At 41.0% G+C, this 23,759-nt stretch overlaps 1 protein-coding gene across 1 annotated transcript in view; it reads left to right on the top strand.

Moving 5' to 3' along the window:
- Positions 1-23,759, top strand: part of HS6ST3 (heparan sulfate 6-O-sulfotransferase 3) — an 823,801-nt gene that overhangs the window by 606,046 nt on the left and 193,996 nt on the right. The window lies entirely within an intron of this gene.

Genomic DNA, 23,759 nt, shown 5'->3' with positions numbered 1-23,759 from the left:
GATGAAGAAAACAGAGGGAGCCAAGCATGTTCATACAAACCTTCTTTTTTGAATTAGGTACATTAGGTATTATGAACATGCAACCTGTTCATCCAGCTAAAAAGAAAACAAAACTAAAACAACAAAATAACCCACAAAAAGGCAATGTAGCTTTTTTACAAAGATATGAGATCCTAGTCTTACGTTTACCCTTGAGGCTAAGAACTCTTACTGATAAGAAGTGAGCTATAAAATATGGATACCATGTCTCAAGTATTTAAGGATAAAGTGATAAACATGCAGATGGGGCCATTAATGAACATTAATTGCTTTAAATTAGGTTTTATTGTGCGGTGGGTAAATTGGAAAGTACACATTTGCATTGATAATAGAAAATTAATTTAAATGCTTCAGGAAGCAAAATATCACCTGATGTGCTAAAACTTGTTATTTGTGGTAAGCTTAAAAGGAAACTTGAAGGGCAACTGTGTATTACAAAATAAATAAATAAAATCAATGATGCTGGAGGCACACACATGTGTGAACATCCCCTTAGCTTTAAACCTTGCGTGGCAACTACATTTGCACAGGCCAAGAAAGGTCCCAGGTGGTGACTGGCTTAATGTTACATAGTTACTGCCCTGTCTGCAAACCCCGGGTGGTAATGTGATGGCGCACGGTAAATCTAGGAGTTATATGGGCCTTCAGGAGGTAATTCAAGCTTTTCTCCTCTCTCCGGGGAGGACATGTTGTCTTGAAATCGTCCAGAACAGATTGTTTCCTTACTCAAGTCTTGTAAGTGCTTGGAGGGAAAATGTCACTTCACCCTCCTCCGTGGCCCATTTTCATCCAGGACCCATCAGCACTCACATCCACGCTCACACTGAGGAGACGCTCCTTCATGCCTTCCTCTGTCTGTTGTTGCTGTGTGCCCTCGGTCGATTCCATCTCATAGCGACTCTATGGGACAGAATAGAATTGCCCCATAGGGTGTAAATCTTTATAGGAGCCGATAACCAGGTCTTTTCTCCTGCAGGGCAGCTGGTGGGTTCGAACCACAGACCTTTTGGTGAGCAGCAGAACCCTTAACCATTGTGCCATCAGGGCTTAAACTCATATATTCTTGGTTAATCTTTTGAAGAGTTGGTAACCAGAGGATATGCAAGATTTGATTATTGTTCAACTTTCCTATTCTTGGATATAATAAACTTCTTTTTTTTTTTTACTCTTCCACACTTTTTAAATTTTTTATTCATATCATTGTTTTGCTCTGGATCCTGCTCTGAAAGTGGCAATGTTTAAAACCGGCCAAAATTCTCTAATAAAATGGTTGCATAATATAGATCTTCTATCCTAAGGAGCCCTGGTGGAGCAGTGGTTAAAACGCTTGGCTGCTTACTGAAAGCTTGGCTGTTTGATCCCACCAGTGACTTTGTGGGAGAAAGATGCAGCAGTCTGCTTCTGTAAAGATTTACAGCCTTGTAAACCTTATTGGGCAGTTTTACTCTGTCCTACCAGGTCACTATGAGTCAGAATTGGCTAGATGGCAATAGGATCCTGTCTTAGTCATCTATTGCTGCTCCAACAGAAATACCACAAGCGGATGGCCTTCAACAAGAGAAATTTATTCTCTCACAGTCCAGCAGGCCGCAAGTCCAAATTTAGGGCATCAGCTCCAGAAGGCTGGCTCCCTCTCTCCGTCGGCTCTGGAGGAAGGTCCCTGCCATCAGTCCTTCCTATGGTATGGGAGCTTCTCTGCGCAGGAACCTCAGGAACAAAGGACGCTCTCTGCTCCCGTCACTTCTTTCTTGGTGGTATGAGGTTTCCGTGTGTCTCTGCTCGCTTCTCTTTTATATCTCAAAAGCGATTGGATTAAGACACTATCCAATCTTGTAAACCTCATCAGCATAACCTCATCACAGTGATAGAATTTACAACACATAAGGAAATCATATCAGATTACACAATCATACAATACTGGGAATCGTGACCTAGCCAAGTTGCTACACACATTTTTTGGGGGACACAATTCAATCCATGACAGATCCTAAGGCAAAAATGGCAGGAAGTTGTCATCAATGTGGAAGAAATACCTGGTGATCTGCTTCCAAGAAGATTACAACCAAGAAAACCCTATAGAGCAGTTCTACGCTGTAACTCACGGAGTTGCCGTGAGTAGGAATCGAGTCGATGACACTGGGTTTTAGCTGTGTCATCAAAGTTGTTGTATTGACTTAACCGGTTGTGCTGCTGTTCCTTGAGACTGGAAGAAGGAGGCAAAAGTGGGTTTGCAGGAGAGGACTGGGCATCAAGGCTTGAGTGGCAGAGAATACAGATGTGGCATTGAGGAGATAAGTTGAGGCTAGAGAGTTAAATTGACATCCATCAGTTTATAGATTCCTTAAAGCCACGGGTTGGATGAAGTCAGTCACCTAAGGAGTGAATGTGGAAAGTGAAGTTAATGTAGAAGGAGTGGAGCTTCAGGGCACTTTGCCATTTAGAGGTCTGAGAAGAGGAGAATGAATCAGCAAAGAGGACTGCGAAGAAGCGAGGCTAGAAGCGAACGAGAAAAATTAGGAGAGCATGGTGTCTTGGAAGCCAAATAAAGAAAATGCAGATGGAGTGGTCAACTGTGCTTAATGCTGCTGAGAGGTCAAATAAGAGGAGATCTTTGCTGGCCTTGGCAAAGCATTTTTAGTGGCGTAATAGGGACAAAAGTCTGTTTGAGGTGGGTCCAAGGGAGAATGCAGATAAAAATCAGAGCTAGTGAACCTGGAGGTCCTTTTCAGGGAGTTTAATATAAAGAGGAACAGAAGCAAGGTTGCTAGCACAGGGCAATGTGAGATCAAAAGTAATTTTTTTTATTTAAATGAGATATATTATAGCAAGAATGTATGCAGATGGCAATAATTCAGTAAAACAAAAAACCAAACTTGTTGCTGTCGAGTCGATTCCGACTCATAGCAACCCTGTAGGACAGAGTAGAACTGCCCCGTAGGGTTATCCAAGGAGTGGCTGGTGGATTCAAACTGCCGACCTTTTGGTTAGCAGCCTAGCTCTTAACCACTGTGCCACCAGGTCTCCAATAATTCAGTAGAAGAGAAAAATAATGATATTAGAGAGAAACAAATGCTAGGGAGGGAATGGTATCCCGTACACAAGCGGAGGTTGATCTTAGGTTAGTGAAGAGAGTTCATCTATAGTTACTGGATGGCAGACAGTATATGGGTATAGATACAGGTAGGTTTAGAGATTTTGTTCATCAAATAAAATACTGAAGTATTCTTTTTATATTTTTGAGTCAAATTTTGTTTCAGATAACCAAATATTTTCTTAGTCCTTTGAACAATCCATTGACCCTTGGAAGAGGGTCCATTTTGCCAGATGGATAATAAGCAATTAACAGAGATAGAAAATGTTGTTCTGTTTCTCTGCCCAACCATCTTCTCTATAGTTTCTGCCTGAATGGAGGTGACTATTGGCAGGAATGCCTTTCTGCTCCCTTATTATCCAGGCAATTGTCCATGCTTTTGCCCCAGATGCCTTCTTCCCTCAAAGCTACCTCTTTTTTTTTTTTTTTTAATGATTTTGTTTATTTTGTTGTTGTTGTTGAGATTATACATAGCAAAACATACACCAGTTCAACAGTTTTACATGTATGATTTAGTGACATGGATGAAATTCGAGTTGTGCAACTATTCTCACCCCCTTTTTTGAGTTGTTCCTGCTCCGTTAACATAAGTAACTGCCCCCTGAGTTTCTTATCTAATCTTTTGAGTTGCTGTTGTCAGTTTGATCCCATTAGATAGTTCTTAAAAGCATAATGCTCAAGGCAGAGATTTTTTACTACTTAAACTAACTTATTGTTTGGTTTTAAGGAGGCTTCAGGGGATATTTTTGGTTTAAGGTTTAAAGATTATCTCAAGGCAGTAGTTTCAGGGGTTCATCCAAACTTCATGGCTCCAGGATGCCTGGAGTCTATGAGAATTTGAATTCTGTTCTGCATTTTTCCCCTTTTAATTAGGATTTTTCTAAGGAATCTTCGATCAAAATGTGCAGTAATGGTAGCTAGGCACCATCCAGTTCTTCTGGTCTCATGGCAAAAGAGCCAGTTGTTCATGGAGGCAATTAGCCACACATTCCATATCCTCCTCCCATTCTTGACTCTCATTCTTCCTCTCTTGTTCCAGGTGAATAGAGACCAATTTTTGTGCCTTGGATGGCCACTTGCAAGCTGCTTATGTATAAGCAAAAACCTCATAGGATTTAGTTTCTTGGTTTGGAGGTTTAGCATCATGGTTTTGTAGGACATCCCAGTTAACTGGCCTAATAACATGTTTAGTGCTTCTGTTCTACTTCCTAGTTCAATGTGTAATGCCTGTGGTCTTAAAAGCTAAGTCTTTTAATACAGTCACATCTGTCAATCTACTACACACCTTTTTGTCCTCTTCAGTCTCAACTGGTTGCAAGTATAGCTCGGCTATGACAATTAGTATGAGATAAATGATGTCTCTAAGTTAATTGCTAGAAATTAGTCAAGTTCTCATGGCTCTTCCCAAGAGTTCTCCAGGCCACTGCCTGGTTTAAGTTCCTCAGGTTTGTTCCTCAGAGGCCACTTTATCCTGCTTCCCTGCTGCATTCTCTGCAGCCAAAGAGCGTATAAGTGCTTTTGGCCAGGTGGCTGCCCTCCTTGGGGTCCACCACTGATCCTCCTCTCTGGCTTCTCCTTGGCCATGCCTTCTGCAGCCTGGAATCAGACCCCCCAGTGACACCAAGTACAATCTATGCACTGTAGCAGGACCTTACTAAAAGCTTGGGGATAATGAAATACACCACCAGAAAGTAATATACAACTATATGACTAATAGGGGCCCTCTGGGTCCAAAGCTGACCGCAAGGCAATCTTTACCCGGCCAACTCCCTTCTTGCTTCCACACGGTGGGGGGAAAGAGGGCAGCAAGCCCACCTCAGTGTTCAGAACGCTCCAGGTGACATCATAGCTTAGAGTCCGGGCCTGAAAGCCATGTTCTAGCCTCTCCCAGATTCTTGAGAAGCGAAATCCGAAGGAAGTCTCTTCTCCCATATGTGTTTCAAGGATTGCTCATTTCCTCCACCAGGATTTACCCTCTTCCCACATGACTGACAGTGACAATTTCTTTCAACGAAAGTTATGATCCCCTGGAAAGGTGTGGCCTGGATCCACGTCCCAGGTAGGACAATGACCATAAGGCAATTCCCACGTTGTGTCTTATTTAGTCTTTAGAGAAATATTTTTATCAAAGTGATACCTAAAAGTAAAGTAATAGTTTTTGTTTGGTTTTTTAAGTTAAAGAGTATTACATCACTTGTAATGAAATCAACACTCTTCTGCTCCATCAGCCCCACCTGCAATATTTGCTTCCAGAAGTAGGCACTATCAAATCTCTTTTCTTCTGTTATTTATATCTGTATTTCTAAATACCCTGCTTACACCTCTGTTTCTTTAGTTTTTTTCATTATAAATAGTATGTATTGGCTTCATCATATGGAATGTGATCATTTTGCCCTCTCATACCTGCTTATTCACATTTCCCACTCTACCCCCAATACAAATACATTACCAAATGGTTAAAAAGTCCAGTATTTGCTTTATTATCACTATGTATTGTTCCAAGTTGAGCCACAGAGGGATTGTGTTTCCTTTCTTGTACTATATAGTGTGTTACATAGAACTTCATGTTGCTTTGTTTCTTTGCTTAGTTTCTGTACCTGTCATTAACTCACCTCCAAACTTTCCACCAAGATCACAAAGGCCTCTCGGTATGGTTGAACATACCAGGTGATCTCCACATCCCACTTGTTGCCTGGTAATGCCTCTCCTGAAACCCTGTGTCTCCAGGTTCTGCTGGCCTGGTGGCTCTGTAAGACTATTGGGCAGGAGTGTCCTGAAGCTTTCCTTCAGTTCCATCCTGCAGACGCTCTTCCTTGCTCTCCTGTGCCGGATGCCCCATTTCCTCAATCTCCAGCCTTCCTCTTCCTTGGTTTAGTTTGTTGTTTTATTTTGATGGGGGAACATACTTCAGTAGCTTCCTTTAGAAGGCTGCATAGAGGATACCTGTTCTAAGACTCTGCACAACTGAAGAAGACTTTATTTACCCTTGTGTTTCACTGATAATTTATTTGGTTTAGAATTCTGGATTATAACGCATTTCCCCGGAGGATTCCTCCATTGCCTCCTCTCTTCTAGTGATTCTAAAAAAAATATGATCTCATTTTGACTCTTGATATTTTGGAGGTGTATTCATTTCCTGTAGCTGGGTGGCTTTCAACAATAGAAATTAATTTTCTCACAGTTCTGGAGGCCGTTAAGTCTGAAATCAGCATGGATGGGCTGAAATCAAGGTGTCAGAGGACCATGCTCCCCCCGGAGGCTCTCGGGAAGAATCCTTTCCTCTCTGCTTCCAGCTTCCGGTGGCTGCAGGCATTTCTACACGTTTGGCTGCATCACTCTCATCTTCAAGACCAGAACCTTCAAATCTCTCTTTGCTCTTTCTTCACACTGCCTTCTCCTTTGTGTGTTAAATCTCCCTCTGCCTCTCTCTTATAAGGGCACTTGTGATTGTATTTGGGACCGGCCCGGATAATCCAGGATAATCTCCCCCATTTCAAGAACCTTAATTTAATTACACCTGCAAAGACGCTTTTTTCCAAATAAGATAACATTTTATGGGTTCCCGGGCTTAGGACCTGGAATCTTTGGGAGGCCGTTTTTCAGCTAGTATAGGAGGTAACTAGCATATTAGTGCTGTAAGCTAGCAGAGTCTTCATCTTCTGAAATTTCACACTGCTGTGCCTTGGTGAGGTTTTCTCAGTCATTTTACGCTGGAGACACTTTGTGGGTGATTTCGTCTAGAAACTCATCGCTTGATTTCAGGGATGTTTTCTTACTGTGTCTGTGACCTTTCCTTCCGCTGTATCTGCTCTTTCTCTTTTTCAAGAGTTCCTGCTAATCCAGTGTAGAGCCCACTAGGTCCTTCTAGGTTAATCCTCTGGTTTACTTCTCTTTTCTCTTGGGGTTTCTATTTCTTGAACTTTTTGTTCCAGTTGTTTGAAGATTTCCTCGACTTGTATCTTCTGACCCTCCTATTGATATTTTACATTTCTGATATTAAAATTTTGATATCTGATATCTCTTTCTTGTTATTCCTATTTATAGCATCCAATTCTTTTTTCATGACTACAGTATTTTCTCACCTGTGAGGAATTTTGTAATTCATTTTTTAAAGCTTTCTGTATCATATCCTTTTATTACAAGTTCTTTTTTTTTTTTTTCTGTTGTTTGTTTTTATCTATCTCTTTCATGTGGGAAACTTTCCTCAAAAGTCTGAATATTTTTCCTTTGTGAGGTGGAAACCCTGGTGGTATAGTGGTTAAGAGCTACGGCTGTTAACAAAAAGGTCAGCTAGTTCAAATCCACCGGGTGCTCCTTGGAAACCCTATGGGGCAGTTCTACTCTGTCCTATACGGATGCTATGAGTTGGAATTGACTTGATGGTAACAGGTTTGGTTTTTTGGCATATAACAAAACATTTGCCATTTTGACTTTTTTTTTTAAATTTTTTTTTTAATTGTACTTCAGGTGAAGGTTTACAGAACAAATAGTTTCTCATGAAACAGTAGTACACATGTTGTTTTATGACATTGGTTAACAACCCCATGACATGTCAATCCTCTCCCTTCCGATCTTTTTTTTTTTTTTGGTGAAAATATACATAGCCAAAGATACACCATTTCAAAAATTTCTACATGCACAGTTCAGTGACATTGACTATGCTCTTCCAATTGTGCTGCTTTTCTCACTTTAGATGAAGGTTTACAGAACAAAATAGTTTCTCATTAAACAGTTAGTACACATGTTGCCCTATGACAATGGTTAACAACCTCACTACACAACAACACTGTACTTACTCAACCTTGGGTTCCCTATCACCAGCTTTCCTGTCCCCTTCTGCCTTCTAGCCCTCGTCCCTGGACTGCTGTGCCTCATTAGTCCCATTTTGTTTTATGGGGCTGTCCAATCCCTGGCTGAATGGTGAACCTCGGAAGTGACTTCACCACTGAGCTAAAAGGGTGTCTGGGGGCTATACTCTCGGGGTTTCTCCAGTCTCCTTTAGGCCAGTAAATCTGGTCTTTTTTGTGTATGTTAGAATTTTGTTCTACATCCTTCTCCAGCTCTGTCCAGAACCCTCTGTTGTGATCCCGGTCGGAGCAGTCCGTGGTGGTAGCCGGGCACCATCTGGCTGTACCAGACTCAGTCCGGTGGAGGCCCTGGTAGCTGTGGTCCATTAGTCCTTCAGACTAATCTTTTTCTTGTATCCTGTTCTCTTCATTCTCCCTTGTTCCCGAAGGGATGAGACCAGTGGAGTATCTTAGATGGCTGCTCACAGGCTTTTAAGACCCCAGACGCTACTAACCAAGGTAGAATGTAGAACATTGAATTTTGACATTTTTTATGTGCACAATTCAGTGACATTAATTACATTCATCATGTTGTTCAACCATCCCCACTATCCATTTCAAAATTTTTCCATCACCCTTAACAGAAGCTTAATGCCCCCTAAGGAATAGCTCCCTCCTACCCACGTGTAAAAGTGGTGCAGGGGCAGGGGGATGTCTGACCTCCTTTAACTTCACAAGGGGGTAGGAGAATCAAGACCAACAGCCCAAGGCTGATTCCTATGAGGTGGAGGTCAGACATGCCTCCTCTCTCTGCCATCTTTACCAATTCTGACACCAACCATCCCTCCCATGGTTTTTTAATAGTGAGGTAATAAAAACTTGTAAGGTGATTACCAGGTGAGTTAGCCTTTTTATTAGGTGACCTCCAAATGCCAATTCCTCTTTTTTCTCATGCAAGTGGCTGTTTTTCTCAGAGAGAAGTTCTCTAATCTCTTCTTGGGGAGTGTTAGTCAGGCTGCTAGCCTTCTGGAGCTGAGTAAGGAGAGGGCTGGGTTCCTCATCATCCATGATTCTCACTATTATAAGTCTGACTCTTGTGCTTCTCCCCCCTGAAATGCAAATGTACTCATTGTTCTTGAGTTAACGTTCCCTCTGATTCAGCCTTCCTCTTTCTTGGTTTACTCTGTTATTTTGATGGGGGCTTGACTCAGTCTTCGCAGAACGTAAGCTTCCCTTCTTCTGCCAAAAGAGCAGTTACCTGTCTGTGAGAGACAGGAAGTGGAAGCAATATAAACATTTAACCAATTCCCCAAGAGCCCTTGCCTTACAGGCACATTCTTTAGCTTTTGTGGGGTTCAGCAGTGCTCACTCACTTCCTATATTCAAGCACTGTTTTCAAAAACTTCGTTGACATATGTTACTTGCTGTTGTCTCCTCTCCTATTTTCAAAACAAAAGTCTTTGCGAGCTTGTTGTTGTCGTCAGTGGCCATCATTGACTCTAACTCATAGGGGCCCCACGTGTGCAGAGTAGAACTTCTCCAGAGGGTTTTTAAGGCTGTGACCTTCCAGAAGCAGAGTCCAGGCCTCTCTTCTGAGGCATCTCTGGGTGTGTTGAAAAGCCAACCTTTTGGCTAGTAGTTGAGTGCTTAATCGTCTACACCACCACCCTTTACTGATATTTTTATCACATTTCTGAAGAAAGCAGAGATAAATACACGGGTTACATTTACAATTTACCCTTAGTCTGAAATAACAGTAAACGTGTCAGCCAAATTATCCATTCCAGCTTTTGCTGTGCTCTGCCTAGCCTTTCTTACAATATAAGATGAAGAGAAGTTTAGGCCTACGTTTCTTTATCTTGGAAGTCCAATCTCTACTCTTGTTCTTTGGGGAGCTAATGCTTGGACAAGAATGTAAATAAACAAAAAAACTCACACCCACACATACAAACACATATTTCTTGAGTATAAATTATAATTTTGCAACATAGGGAAATCTAAATCCATATTTAGAGAAAATCAAGAACTATATGTTCTAATTTTGAAGAAGAATCATTTCTATAATTTCACCCAATTTTCAATACAGAACGGTACACTTTATGTTTCATTCTGAAGAATAGACATTTGGGTTATTTCCTCAAGGAAAATAAATGGGCAGAATGAAATCTAACACAAAATCATATTTACAGAAAGAAAAGGTCCCACTGAAGGGTTCTTTTCAAATAAAGGAATGGGCTCTCCCAAAGGCAAATCCACTGCACTTGGCAATCTGGATGCCTCTGCTTCCACCAATGGGAATTCCAGTTTCAAAACAGTGTAAGATCCAGTCTCCACTGGACAGTCAGTTATATAAAGGTGTTTTAAGAGAAGAAAGAGTGAAGCAGGAGAGATTATTGTAAGGCTAAATGTGGACTGGAATCTGACTGGCATTCCATCTGACGCAGCCGGAAGGACTAACCTTTGTCTTCAGTTTTCATTAGCAGCCCACATGGCCTCTCCCTATGCTGCTGCCGCACGTGTGTGTGTGCGTGCACACACACACACACACACACATACACACGCACACGGCCTACTTCAGATTTTGACTGTCAATCCACTCTATCCACAAGTGCAAACTCTGGAACTAGCCTGTCTGGGTGGGTGGCTCACTATCTTTGTGAGCAAAGGTCTGCGTATCTGTTCAGCTATTTGTGCAGCTGGAGATGGGGCTGTCAGTCAGCCTATAGATGAGTTACCCTCTGGTCTCTTGCTCATCTCCAGTCTAGCCATAGTCACCTGTACACCACAGACAGCCCAGAGCTGCTTCTCACATGGACCTCTACAGTCAGAGCTGCTTGAATCAGAAGCCGACTCCAGGGGTGCAAACAGTATCTAACTTACATGCCCAGTGCAAATTCCAAACCCCATTACAGTTAAATTAAACAAATGTCTATTTACTAAGCTAAATGAAGTTCAATTAGTCAAGATATGTATCACTCATATCAGCTGTAAGTAGTACCAGGCTCAATAAATGTCCCTGATAAATTACTTTATGATTTCTTTGTCTACCCCAAAAGACGCAGATAACTAATTTTTTTGAAGTCCTCATCTCAGGCTGTGCTAGTCTACTTCAAAAATTTTGAAGGCTAAGTCATAATTTTCTAAATTTTTTATGAGTGTGTTCTGCAGAAAAGACCAAGAAAAGTTGACAAGTCTTGTGAAGTCAAGATAAATGACACCTTCTGCTCCTTTTCATCTGTAAGATCCATTACTCTGTCAAAGGAGTCGTTTAGATTGCTGTGATCTGTTCCTCACAAAGTTATTTCGGTTCTTCCAGCACCTTCTCCTTGGGTGTGGTGATCAGTAGGTTTGGTGCTTAGGAATTCTCACCCAGTGCACTAGAAATGGCGGAAGGGCCAAGGTCAAAGCAAGTAGAAAAACGTTGACTCTGTATTTGCCTTTATTCAGATACTAAGTATATTATGATGAATGCATCAGATCTCAGGGGTGGGTAGAGAAAGGGTCATCCTTATGGGAAATTTTCAGATTAAAGAAAAAAATTACTTGCCGCATCAATTGAATCTTAAATTCCATTGCATGGAGTTAAAGTACAAGAATGTATTTGTTGTTCTGTTTTGAGATTCAGAGTTTTCTGTATGAAAGCAAGTTGTTTGGGTTGGTTTGCATTTGGATAGGATATGTTTTCTCTACCAAAAGAGATGAAATAAAATGTAAAGTAAGAAATACCATTAAAGGAGGAGATACATGAGTCAGACGTCTGTTGATTGCATCCTTGTTGATTTTGTGCCTCCCCCCACCCCTAACTCCACTTTTTGCCAGCAGACATGCTATCTGGTTGGGACGAAAACCTCTGTGTAAATAAGAGGTGAAAAGGCCAGTCTCATGAGTATTGGCTTTTAAAATCGTTTTTAAGTGTGTGTGGATAATTGTTATTTTTGTTCAAGAAAATTTGAAGTGAAAGAGAAGGTTGCATATCACTTTCGTTCTCTGAGCTGTATTTCTTTGTAAAGATGATTTATTTTCAGGATATTATGAGGAATTCTGTGCCCATATCACTTTGCACTCAATTTTCCTATATGTCTTATGGCATTATGTTGTAAATATTTGATTACATCTCTTTTTCCTCCTCTAGAGTTTGAGTCACACTAAACTCAAATCTTATTTCAAATGTAAGTTAATATTGTACTTGGCCAAAGCTTTTATTTATTTATTGTTTCATATTGAGTTCTTTAATCTAGACAGTTATATTTAGGACTTGGGCTTAGGAAACTATGGTAATACCCCTACTTATAATACATTATTTCAGCATTCTGTTTAATACTTAGAGCCAGAGAAAAGCAATATTTGCCTTCTCAACTCCAAAGCAACATGAAGCAGTGACAAGAATATTGAGTTCTTTGATTCAGATGCTGGTTCAGCTCATTAATTGAGCACCTACTAATGGCTGCACTATCCACTTCGTTATGTTTATTAGCTCTCAGGGCGCGAAGCTATGAGTTGGATTCGACTCTATGGCAATGGGTTTTCACCGCCTGAGGTTGGTCTCCAGAGGGCATGCGGAGAGCAGAACTTCAAACGGATGCTTTTGTTACTTACAACAATTTATTAAAATGTCAACCCTGAACTCACCCTGGGTGTGGAGATAGTAGGAAAATTACATGTATTTCCTAGGCTGGGCATAGAAGTAAGAAGTCACTCCTGTGGGAACCTGGGAATAATTAGTGCACGGCTGTTCTGTCTTAGTCACCACACCTTCTCTCATCTGGCTTGTGCTGCAAAGTTCTTCTCTGTTTGTTATTTCACGTCCGTGTGGCAATATAGCTCTAGGTAACAGCCTGCTTCCTTGTTAGACCGTTAAATAAGAACTGCACGTATCTCTGCGTTCCTAGCATCATAATGTAAAGGTCAGAAGTGGACTGATGACTGAACTAGTTAACTAATTAATTGATGATGATAAACACGAATAGCTGCTTAAAAGGCTCTGAGCAAGCTTGTTTAAGGCCACCGCAGCATCCGTTAAGGATCCCTGGTGATACAGTGGTTAAAGCGCTGGATTGCTAACTGTAAGTTCGGTGATTCGAAACCACCAGCAGCTCCACAGGAGAAGATGTGGCAGTCTGCTTCTGTACAGATTTACAGCCTTGGAAACCCTATGGGGTTGCTATGAGTCAGAATCGACGAGACAGCAGTGTGTTGGGCAGCATCCATTGGAGCCCCTGGATGGTGCAAAGGGTTAACGCACTTCGGTTACTAACTGAAAGATTAGAGGTTCAAGAAACACCTCAGAAGAAAGACCTGGCAATGTACTTCAGAAAAATCAGCTACTGAAAACCCTATGGAGTGCAGTTCTACTCTGAGACAGATGGGGTCGCCATGAGTTAGAGTTAACTCATGGTTGGCTGCCTGCTTCACTCCCATAAGCTGGGACCAGAGACTCCTCACTATCCGCACCGCCCACCAGCAACTGTACAGATCCTTAATGTAAACCAATTACACAGACACATTCACACACATATTTGGATACTGTTATTTACTCTACCCACCACTTCTCTGTCAGTTTGTCACGCGGTGGTGGCTTGCATGTTGCTGAATGCACTCCCTTTGCCAACACACTGTCGGTATTAAGACGGATAAGCAGATAGTTTAAACATGGAAAGCACAGAGACTAGCACAAGTGATGCCAATAAACCGTATGACAAATCTGTCTTGGAAGAAAAACAGCCAGAATGCTCCTTAGGAGCGAGGATGGCGAGACTTCCTCTCACGTACTTTGAACATGTTATCAGGAGGGACCAGTCCCTGGAGAAGGACACCACGCTTGGTAAAGTAGAGGGTCAGCAAAAAAGAGAAAGACCCTCAACGAGAATGGATTGACACAATGGCTGCAACAATGGGCTCAAACACAGCAAAGATTGTCAGGGTGGCGCAGGACCGGGCAGTGTTTCGCTCTGTTGTACATGGGGTTGCTATGAGTCAGAACCAACTCTACAGCACCTAACAACAACACAACAGTTTAATTTGTAGGGTCGCTATGAGTCAGAATCGACTCAACAGCAACGGGTCTGGTTTTATTTTGGTTATTTACTCTCCCATTCCTCATGCCTCGCCACCGTTCATGCCTGTCCCACTGTTTAAACCCTAGCCCTCTGCCTCAGCAGTTGCCTCAAGGCAGAGCCAGGACAGTTTATTCTTAGTTCTTGCTGATGCTCAACAGTCTTTTTCGGCTTGTTTCTTTTTTGTTTTAGTATGAGGCACTCTCTTGAAATGCTGCTCTTCCTTTGCTTTCTGCCCCCACAGCCACCTTCTGTCACGGAGGCCGCCCACTGGAAACTATGGAAACCATACTGCATCCAGCAGACTGTGGTCTGCCATTTCTTTGTTTGAGGTAGACATCATGCATTCACTCGTCAAACACTGAAGAATGTGGTATGTGCTGGGATCCTACAATGAGGTCAAAAGGTCCAGGAGATTTGGTCCTGACCAGGAGAACGTTAGAGTTTATCGGGGGGTTTGGGTGACTTAAGAAATAGGGACACCCAAGGCCCCAAAGGCCCTCTTTTGCCTGTCTAAAAGCAAAGGTGGTAGAAACACAGAGAATGTGAGAGAAGGAAAGGGATTCAACTGTGGGTCTGTGAGGAAAGAGACGCTGAGCCCCATCCTAGCAGGGCCTCCAGGACAGGTTTGCAGCCTGGGAAAAGCCAGTGCTCATGGATGGGGAGAAGGCTGCTCTGAAAAGCCCTGGATCCATCCCAGCACCTCTCTCTGGGGGACAGCAGACCCAGGCAGGCTTCCATGCAGTCCCTGGCCTCTCAGCCATTTCTGCACTTTTTGATGACATCTATTAATCTCATCACCTTATCACCACATAGGTCAGCAGCAGCCGCCCCAGCCCAAAAGACTTTGTACCTCAGAAGAAGCCCTGCAGTGTGGATGAAGTATAGCCTGGCAATTCTCCTGCACATCTGTAAGCTCTAGAAATGAACAAATCTGTCTTGGAGAAGCACTGCCAGAATGCTCCTTAGAAGTGAGGACGGCGAGACTTCGTCTCACATAATTGGGACATGTTATCCGGAGGGACCAGTCCCTGGAGAAGGACATCATACTTGGTAAAGTAGAGGGTCAGCAAAAAAGAGGAAGACCTCAATGAGATGGATTGACACGGTGGCTGCAACATAACACTGGGCTCAAGCGTAACACTGATTGTAAAGATGGCGCAGGACTGGGCAGTGTTTCGTTTTGTTGTACATGGGGTCACTGTGAGTTGGAAGTGACTCAATGGCACGTAACAACAACAACGACATGAAATCACTGGACACCTCTGAGTTAGTGTAGGGAGTTAGTTTAGATTAACTGTTATTAGAGGCTGGTTGGTGGGGCAGTCATGTACCCGTGCTCTGGGGATGGACTAAGACCCTTTAGTGCACTCTAAGCTGGGGGAGAGCAAAGAGGACATTTGCATTACACAAGTACAGGGTAGAGGTTTAGACAATATGCTCTCTCAGATGAGGACGTTCAGCACCACCATATTCCTAAGAGGTTAAACTGCAGCTTTGACTACTATCTGCATGGGTCATAGGCTGACTTGGGAAGAAGACTTGTACTACGTACTGACCTACCATCTTGGTATAACTGCCTCCTCTCTCCTAGCATATTTTTCTTTCCATTCTAGTGGTGTTAGATTTCCAGGGACTCCATACTTCATAAGACTCACTGCTAGAATTCCAGACATGATGAAAAATAACAGAAAATTTGGGAGCATGTGGGTGTGGTGAGAAATCTTGGAGAAAGAATGTGGTGCCTTGGGAGACACATGCACACGGTTCAGAACGCTTGCTTCACCATAAACGAGATATATGGTTTTGAATGAGTTACTTAAGCTTTTTTATCCTCAGTTTCAAAATCTGTAAAGTGGAGGGAAACTACATCATTAAGTTGTTTTTTGTTTTCCCCAAAATCCTTAAAATGTGCCATGTAGGTAGCTGCCTCCTTTGCCTAGTTGGGATGGGGGCGTTGCTTATATGGGTTCCAGATAATGTTGGCCCTTTTAAGAATAATTACACTTGATCGCATAAATTTTATTTGAATAGGTTAGATGCGTGAGCATTAGAACTAAAACTAGGCACCAAAATGATCAAGATAAGAATAATTTGTTAAATAGGTAGTTATGACACATATTTTCAACCAGTCACCTTTGTCAAACCCAGAAAAATCAGTGTAGACTCTTCTTTATCTCTCATCCACCACCTTCAAGTCCTTGACAATGCCTTCTCTCCACTCCCTTTCTTCCACCCTAGCCTGTCATGGCCTCTTAGCTTCTGTCATTCCACCCCACTACAAACCGTTCTACATCCTCCAGTACTAGACTTATCTTCCAAGAAAGCAAAACTCCTCCTATCCTTACTTGATTATGTCCTTCATTGGCCTTATTGTCCAAGATTAAAGTCCAAACTCCTTGGCTGGGCATGCAAGTCCCATTCTTAACCTTATCTCTTTTTAGTATCATCCCCAATACATCCTACTGTGGACCTTGTGATTCTAATGAAATAATTTCAAATATATTTTCTTCTTGTTGTTAGGTGCTGTTGAGTTGGTTCCAACTCATAGTGACCCTATATACAACAAAACGAAACACTGCCGGGTCTTGTACCATCTTCACAATCATTGCTATGTTTGAGCCCATTGTTGTAGCCACTGTGTCAATCCATCTTGTTGAGGGTCTTCCTCTTTTTCACTGACCCTCTATTTTACCATGCGTGATGTCCATCTCCAGGGACTGGTCCCTCCTGATAACATGTCCAAAGTATGTGAGACAAAGTCTCGCCATCCTTGCTTCTAAGGAGTATTCTGGCTGTACTTCTTCCAAGACAGAGTTGTTTGCTCTTTTGGCAGTCCATGGTATATACAATATTCTTCACCAACACTGTAACTCAAAGGCATCAATTCTTCAGTCTTCCTTATTCATTATCCAGCTTTCACATGCATATTAGGCAATTGAAAATACCATGGCTTGGGTCAGGCACACCTTACTCTTCAAAGTGACATCTTTGCTTTTGAACACTTTGAAGAGGTCATTTGCAGCAGATTTACCCAATACAATATGTCTTTTAGTTTCTTGACTGCTGCTTCCGTGAGTGTTGATGGTGGATCCAAGTAAAATGAAATCCTTGACAACTTCAATGTTTTCTCCGTTTATCATGATGTTGTTTATTGGTCCAGTTGTGAGGATTTTTGTATTACTTATGTTGAGGTGTAATCTATACTGAATTGACAGAATATTTTCTTAGCAGCAGAATATTTCTTCAAAGTAAATCTAACTTAAAGTCCAATATGTCAAATGCATAAAACTGGGCTGCTGTAGTTGGGCTCTGAGATGGAGGTCTGGAGTCCCAACAGTAGTGACTCAATTTTTCCCACCTCTCTTTCTCCTCCACTGAGAAGTTCTATGTAGCCCAGTTTTTAAACCACTGTCTAAGTCTGGATTTGCTGAACGTGTGGCCATTTACTGAACAGTCCTTGTTCTCTTATGCCTTGTCTAGAAATCCTCTTTTCTCCTTTTTCTTCCATACTCATCTGCCTAAAGCCTACTCATCCTTTAGTATTCAGTTCAAGTGTTCTGTTCTGACCACCTGGGCAGAATTAGAAGACTGATGTAATATAATTGTTTGGGTATATTCTTGTCCGTCCTATAGACTGAGGTGCTGGAGGTGAAGGAAAATGTATTATTTGTCTTTGTGTCTGGGCTATAGTGGATGCTTCATAAATCTGTTGGGAGGAAATAAAACACAAGTACCATTACTAATTATTTTTCTACTCTGAAAAGATTAACTAGTACACAGGGCACAGTAGAGATGTTAAAGATACTAGTCCATATGCAGAGATACATGTATTTATAAATATGCATATGGCCCCTTTATATCCACCAGTACATATTGAGTTCATCGGCATTGTGTTTGTGCGTAAATATTTAGGTAGCATGAGAACATTTTAGCTCATACAATCTCCATATCACTTATTTTCTCTTTATATTCACCAGACTCAGTAAATCTTGCCTCCTGAAGCTTAATGTTTTATTTCTGTTCTGTGTTTAGTCTCTCCTTTGTTCCTGTGCACTTTTGTTTAAAGATGTTTTGGAACACAATGATTCTTTGATATATGCTGAATTACCAGAGGAAATCCGGATGAAATTGGGCAAACGGAGGAGATAGGCTTCGGCTCCAGGGGCCCCTGGTGGTGTAAGTCCATAGATTCTGGAGCTGCGTACCTGGATTTTATACCTGATACCAAAGAGATTTCATAATAGGAAATTGTGTTCATTAAGCTGAAGCGCTTAAGCTGAATTCATTGTGGAAACCTCATTACAGGCCAATAAAGAAAGATGCACTCGTATTGATATTTTAAGCAAATGATGGGTTTATTTCTTTTGTCTTGATCGTGATGCAGTGTTTCAGCCGATGGATTTTTTCCCATGTCTTTTGTCAGTACCAAATGGAAATAATTCCAGAGAAACACCCTATTAATGTTATTTTAAAAAAAAAAAAATCCTTTGCACATTTTTCAGAAGCAACTCTATATCCTCCCATTCCTTTTTATAAACAGGAAATTAAATTACCTTTAGGGATTCTACGGGAAACTTTTCCCTTTTTTTTAGTATGTAAGACCCTACATGCATTGAATGGAAATCATTTCCTGAAGGTGTGTTTGATGCAACAGTGCTATCATAAGATTTATTGGCATTGCTTGTGCTAGTCTCTGTGCCTTATATATTTAAAGTATCTGCTTATCCTTCTTAATACTGACAGTGTGTTAGTAAAGGGAGGGCATTAATACATCGTTTACGATATTTAAATGTCAAACACTGGTTCATGCAACTAGAGCCCAGCTATATATAACTGTGCCCGTTAAATCTGTCTTATCTGTGCCTCAGTTGGAAATGTCAGCTAAAGAAGGAATCTAGTCTCATTAGAAAACCTCAGTGACAATGCCATGATATTCACATCTGTCTGTCACATTGTGTTTCTCTTCACATTTTGATGTTTTAATTAAACCTTGATGTGCCTTGGCAGAGTTTTTACCAATGGAGACAATCCTCTGAGACAGTCTCCTTTTTATTTTATGTTCATTAAGACATTGTAAGAGCATAAATACTAGCAGGTATTACTTCATCATTGATTTAATGCATTCGTAAGTGGTAATAGACCTTCCTATTTTTGTGACTTTGTTACAAGCAAATGCTAGCCAAAGTGTTTTGGAAACAAGATTAGTAACCACCCATACTGATAAATGTTGCTTTATTTGGCTAAGTCATCACATTGTTGTGAAACCATCTTCATTCCTGAGGAAATATTCTCTCCTCATATGTTTAATTGCTGTTGGCGTTAATCGTCTGGACTATTACTTGCTTGCACAAAAAAGAGACTTAACATTTTCTGTAAGGGGAAAAACACTTCAGTAATTTTAACAGTGGTAAAACCAAAACAATTCCTAAGTTTTAACATTTAGAAAAATTGTGTGGTATGAAAATTACAAATCACAGAGAATCTGCCAACAATTGAAACGGGGGTGGGTGGACAGGCTGGAAGGGTAGGGTTTCTGGAAGGGTAGGGTTGGTTTTTCACAGAAGCGGGCATTTCTGGGCCCAATTGCTCTGCGTGTGTCTCTGATTGAAATGATCTTTGTATACTGAGAAATCGGAAAGTTTAAGTCACTTTCAACGCGTCCATTAATATTGACTTATCTAGAAACAGCTCAATGGTGGCAAGTTTGGAGGAAGCAGGCTTGGATAGTCCAGGTTAAACACTGGTTTCACACATAATGTGTTGCCCTAATAACTATTTTTCTCAGAGTTAAAAATGTCCTGTATTTCCTACTATTTATGATTTCTAGGAAACCAGTTACAATAACTCTCTTTTCTCCCATTTCCTTTTCTTTCTTTCTTTTTCTTTTCTTAATGTAACTTTCACTGGTTTCTCCATGGATGCTCCTGAAGTGATTTGTTTTGAAATACATTTCTGCATATCCAGAAACGCCATGTTCAGGTGGCAATAGGGGAGGTCTAATTTTTGAACAGCGCCCTGGTGGCACAGTGGTTAAGAGCTTGGCTGCTAACCAAAGCGTCAGCAGTTCAAATCCACCAGCAGCTCCTTGGAAACCTACAGGGCAGTTCTACTCTGTCCTGTAGGGTCACTATGACTTAAAACCAACTCAATGGCACCACCACCGACAACAACAACAATTTTTGAATGCTTTAGGTGACTTAGATTCTGACATTAGTATTTGATGCCATCTAACACTTTTGAAATGAAGACTTCACTTGGAGTCGGCAAAAGCGATAGGATCGAGGCTGGGAGATTTGTGTGTATAATTTTAGAGGCTTCTTCAAAACTCAGGGTTAAGAACAAACTGGCCAGGAGGTACCTATTGGCGAGGGGCGTGAGGACGGCCATTGGTCTTAGAAATATATTCCCTTACAAAGGCAACCTGTTGCTTGATAGAGAACTGAACTCCGAATGTCTCCTTGCTCTGAAGTGGTCCCATTGTGTTGTCATCCTCACATTTAATATCCTTTCACACTCTTGACATGTGAACTGACAGCCCTAACCTGTTATCACTTGTTGGTGCCGCTCTGTGACATGAAGTGTACAGCTAATTACAATGCATTTCACAGTGCCATATGACAGCAAGAATGCCAGCAAAGACCTATTAAAGCAAGAATTTACTAGATGCATTTAAGATTGCTTGCTATGACAGTAACTGTAGAAAAATCTGTGTATAAGCGTATATGCGTGTGTGTGTATACATACTCAACACACGTATGTATTTACACAGTATTTATGATTTGGCTCTTTGTCTGAATTTAGCATGTAGCAAAGACATAGCTGTTGTTGTTAGGTGCCATCAAGTTGGTTCCAACTCATAGAGACCCTACATACAACAGAATGAAAAAAACTATCAATAAATGAAATAAGTATTCAGCACACAGCACAAAGAAGTGACCTGTTTGGCAGTGACTGGTTCTCTTAATCTGACAGTCTTCTATTTTGAAGAGATAAGTATCATTTCACTATTATTCTCTCTGCTACGATCCCAAAACAAACCAACAAAAAGTGAAAATATGGGTCAGTCCCATCATTCTGGCACTGAGTAGACCAGATGTTTGTTATTTTACTAAAGTCAGAAGGATTTATTGGCAGATTATAAATTTCTCTTCTGAGCTCCTTCTGGCTGTTTTGTTTTTGGAATGTAAAAGGTGGCAACAGCACAATTGATTGTGGAAGAAGAATTAACTCTCAAATATCTGGCCTAGGAACATGTATTATGTTGCTTTACTGAAGTTTTTGTCATAAGCACGTAGTTACGATTCTGATTAGTCATTTATCTGGTACGTTTCATACTGTTAGATAATACCCAGAGAACAACCGTGGCATTAATTCACTACTTCAATTAACATATGCTGAGCATCAAAAATCTCTGAGGCATCATGAGGTGGGAGATCACGTTCTGTAGGGATGTGACACGTATACATTATGTCCATCCACCTAACAGTGTGCCTATTCCATGTGTGGCCACCTGGGAATAGAAGCACAATTACACCTCAAATAGATAAAATGTCCCATATTAAACACAGATACAGAATAGGGAAGAGGAAGATGACTGTGTTTTATTCCTGTTTTCCCCCATTTACCCAGAATAATGTCCCAGAATTTCCAAGGAGCTGAGAAGTGCAATCCACATTCATATCATGCTGCCTAGACTCCCTGCCAAATCGCAACGGCCGAAGAGTAATTCTCAGAATGAGATGTTCAGAATACATTTTAGGGGCTCAGTTAATGACAGTGACAGTCAAAATTGCAGGTATAAAGCATTGTGATTATATTTTAAAACTGAAAATAATTTCATTTTTGGAGTTTACAAGCTTCCTCACCTAAGTTATTACTTTCCCAGTGGAAAAGTAACCCATCCTTAAATTTTCATACAAGGAGAAGATGTTTGCCTGCAGGTGCACACAACTCATCATTACACTTTCGCATTACCATACACGTCTCCTTCAATCTGGGGTCTCACTTTCCCTACAAACACAGCTTGAGAAGCTTCATATTTGCCTATTTATCCAAGCAAATGATGACCTTTCAAGCCAAGAAGGAAAAAAAAAACTGCTGCGTGTGAAAAAAAATATTTTTATTGATGTGAAGATCAGATTGAGATTTCGCCCACAGCCATGTTTTTATTCCCCTTTAATAATTAGAGTTTATTACCTGTGTAAATAGTGCTGAAGGAGCACTTAGCGCAGCTCAAAGGCCAAAGTCATCTAAAAAATATCTTGAGTTATTATTGCAGTTTTCTGTTGAGTGCAAGGTAGCTGAACCCATTCAGTGGCTTTAATGTTCTGTCTTGCGTTGGCCATGCACATCTGAGAAGGATTGCTCGTCATTTTCTTGTTGTTGTTATGATGTAGTGCATCTAATAACTTCCATTCGTAAGATACTGAATGCACAAGACAGCTCCTTCCCTCAAGAAACTCATGACCTGTGCAACCAAATAATAAAGTAGAAAAGGCTGGTTGATAAAGCAAGCATGCTTACAGTCAAGAAAAGTGAAAATTCCATAGGTATGTTCCAGGTCTCTATATAAAATTATAGTTATGGGGCTTAATTTTTCCACTGTGGAAGCCGACTTAAACAGTAGCTATGTAACACTCATGTTGAGGGTTGGAACTCATATGCCAGAGATACATTTTATTAGACATTTATTGTCTATAGATATTTTTTCATGATCTTTGCCATGTGATAATCAGATATATTAAAATGTGGGTTTTGGTATTTAATATTCACTGGAGATAAAAGTGCAATTAAATTCATGCATGCTTGCTGCTCTCTTTGCTCCAGGCCCTCTTTTCTCCTTTTTGTTAAAGAAACACTGAACAAATTACCAAATATATACTGAAACAGCCAGAAGAACCTTTTTTTTCCCCCACAAATATGATGGTAAAATGTGCATTTTGTGTTTGTTTTAGTAGAACAAACATACAAAATAATTTGGTTAAAAAATAATATGTGCAGTGAGAAAAATTCATACCCTTTACCCCCAAATAATAAATTGTTTTTTAATCCACAGTATAATATTTGTGTGGTTTCAAGGCAGGGTATTAAAAAGTGTTCTTGGGGAAGATACTTCTGAGTTTGGGCTTTTTTTTGTGTGTGTGTGCTGTAACACATGGTGTTTTCTTTTTTTGTGATTTCGTCACAGTTGGCTGAAAGTCAATCACTTTGAATTTGGGCAACTTATGTTGGTAACACATCTAGACAGAGTGAATTTAAAGAATGACTGCAATATGCACAATGTCTCTATACACTCACAGTGGAGCTCACTTTGGTATTTTAGATTTGGGGGAATGAAGGGCAGAAATGATAATATATTTCCAACTCATATATCAGCCAATCTCTGAAAAATTTGAAACACTTTCTGACTCTAAAATGATCTGGCAGTGTGCATGTCAATCCAAGAGGCCATTCACACTGTGGGCTAGATGGATCTAAACAGTATCATGGATGGGGGCGGGGGTGGTGGTTGGAGGCATTGGGAACAGAGTAGTAAAATGTAAGGGGGATTGTCAAGGATTGAGACTCTCTGCCCTTCTGTTGTTGTGATTGTGTGCCAACTCAATTCCGACTCATGGTAACCATATAGGACAAAGTAAAACTGCCCCGTAGGGTTTCCAAGGCTGTAAATCTTCACAGGAAAACATAGCCAGGTCTTCTCTTCCTCAAAGCCGCTGGGTGGGTTCGAACTGCCAACCTTTTGGTTAGCAGCCAAGTGTTTAACCATTGCACCACGAAGACTCCTTC

The sequence above is a fragment of the Trichechus manatus genome, unplaced genomic scaffold, assembly GCF_000243295.1.
Source record: "Trichechus manatus latirostris isolate Lorelei unplaced genomic scaffold, TriManLat1.0 scaffold00013, whole genome shotgun sequence".
In the NCBI taxonomy this organism is placed as follows: Eukaryota; Metazoa; Chordata; class Mammalia; order Sirenia; family Trichechidae; genus Trichechus; species Trichechus manatus.
Note: the sequence above shows the minus strand (reverse complement) of the source record. Positions and strands in the feature narration are given on the sequence as shown.